The sequence below is a fragment of the Papaver somniferum genome, chromosome 3 (genome assembly GCF_003573695.1).
Source record: "Papaver somniferum cultivar HN1 chromosome 3, ASM357369v1, whole genome shotgun sequence".
NCBI classification, from domain to species: Eukaryota; Viridiplantae; Streptophyta; class Magnoliopsida; order Ranunculales; family Papaveraceae; genus Papaver; species Papaver somniferum.
This window is the reverse complement of record NC_039360.1, coordinates 227,932,977-227,935,627: the sequence shown is the minus strand read 5'-3', so window position 1 is coordinate 227,935,627 and position 2,651 is coordinate 227,932,977.

The following is a 2,651-nucleotide window of genomic DNA, read 5'->3' as shown; positions in this document are numbered from 1 at the left end:
AATGGAAATGAGCTTTTTTAGATTTTTTTTTACAACTATACCCTTATGGATAATAACTTGTTAAATTAAGAAATGATTTATCTAACAAATGATACTATCGATTTTCGTAAACTTTGTTTCATTGATAGACATTTTAAAACACCTACATAATGAATATAAACATGAATACCAAATTATACGTACTTTTTGTACTAATGATAATTAATCAAAAGGATAGTTTAGAAATATCTACTTGTATAATGAGATAGGCAACTAATAATAGGACAAAAATTTTAACCAAATAAATCATCTAATAGTGGGACGTGGGACGGAGGAAGTACTAGTAACGATCAGTTTGTAGCCTTGAGTGTCCGAGATTCCTTACGATAGTCTTTTGTCTTTTCTTTATCACTTTGCAAAGGATACTTCACAGAAACTGGAAGTAGTCGCGAACGAGAAGTGTGTGGCGGCCCCCTCAGAACGTATGCATGAGTACGATGATACCGTAAGTAATTGTGGAGAGGCCTTAAGAGATTATAAACCATAGGATCTTAATTGCCCATACAATATGGGACTAATAATCTCAACACGTCCCCTCACGTGTAGCTTCGTTGGGTCTAACACGTGGACAATAAATCGGGTGACGCGGAGTAAAGGTGCGGTCAACTGACTCGACACAAATAACCTGCTCTGATACCATGTTAGAATACGGGCATCCAACTCAAATCCAATTGGCAATGAATGGAGAGGCCCTAAGAGATTATAAACCACATGATCTTAATTGACCATACAATATGGGACTAATAATCTCAACAGTAATTATCATTTCTGGTGCCTACCAGAATTCATGAACTCCTCCTCCTTCAAAGGTATCTCATAAAGAGAAAAATACACACCAGAGTCATGGGTTTCCATATTCTCCAAAATTTCCGGTGTTTCCTCATGTTATTGTGTCTGCAATTTGCATCTCCTACTGAAACACCGATCACCGCTTCTAAAGTTATTCCCAAGCCTGGCAGCCAAGATAAGTGCGGAACGTTAGCATACCGTACCCATTCGGTATTCATGAAATATGAATGGTAAATCAGAGGGAAAGAGAACACAAAGATTAGATTGGTTGGGTCACTTGACCTACGTCCACTATGAAACCCCATAGGGGTGAATAATATTTAGAGATTTAAATACTCAATGAGATAAGATTTACAATTACATAGATGATCCTATTTATAGGATAATAGGAACCTAAACTCTAGAAGATAACGAACTATGTTGACTAGGTAAAACTATAAATCTTGGAGACTTGGTCGTCTGATATCTTCACAGCTATCTTCTCGGCGGATGTATATATGTACCATATATATTCCAATACCCCGCTCAAGTTGGGCGCGGAGAGAATTGCAGGGTACAACTTGCACGATCCGTTGAAGACGACAAAAACGGGATAACAACTTAGCAATGATGCTGATGAGGAGACACTCTTGAACAACAACACCTTACGGCATGGGAGATAACACCAAAATATCACAGCAGCAGTTGATGACCAAACCCCAATTAACCAATTAACCAATTAACTTAGAACACCAGTAGAACGAGAAACGAAGTTGCCACTAGTGTATTTAAGGTCAGCCAATGAATCTTCATCTTCGCAAAGCTTTAAGTTCCGCCATATGATCTTGAAAACAGAAACGAATAGAAGGACCAGTACTTAATGCACGTCTTGTAGTACCAACACCAAAATGATACTGCACGTAGAACACCACTAGGATTGCTTGTAACTTCCCTTTACATGCAATAATATATGTAAAACTATTTGGCAAATCCTAAAAAAACTGGATTTGACTGTCTTGTTTACATATTGAGAGATAAAAAAAAATATCCGCAGATATGATGTAGTTTCGAAAATATTAGGTTGAGGATGAATAAACTGTGATTGACCCAATCAATTCTAATAATGAGAAATACAGACGATGTGATTGTTTAATTATGACATCGCCGAAAGACAAAAACACCATGAAATATTGCCGAGGGAAAACAGGATAATCAATAAAAAATTAATGATAACCGAAAATGAAAAAATATCGATGAACCAAACATGAGTTCATGGAAACAAAGGATTAAAAAACTGAAATATGGGATTATCAGAAAGAAACCCTTGATAGATGTGGTATAAGGGTATATAAATATTGACTACGATCTTTCAAAACGACCAGTACTCAAAACTGAAAAACCAAAAACAGGTCACTCGTTGACAAAAAAACACTCAAGAACAATAGAGTTGACAAGTACTCTGATAAAATAAAACAATAGGAAAACCCAATAAGATAAGATGATACTACGGGAAACAAAAACAAAAATGGTAAGAACACTCACCTAAATATGTTAACTCTTCTAATATTCTGGTGAGATCACTGTAACGAATATGGAAAACATCATCGATAGAAAAAAAAAATATAGATGCGACGACAGTAATCCTTCTTACATCAGACCAGTGTCTGGTAAAAACATAGATGTCTCACATATATCAATACCTGACGGCGAGATGACAACCACACTGGATATAGTCGTTGATTGTTCAGATGAAAATATGCAAACCAATAATGATTCAGGCATCAGCATGGTTTGGAAAGTTTACCTTCTCTAGTACGAAAAACAAGTTCATAGCTATTGGCTGA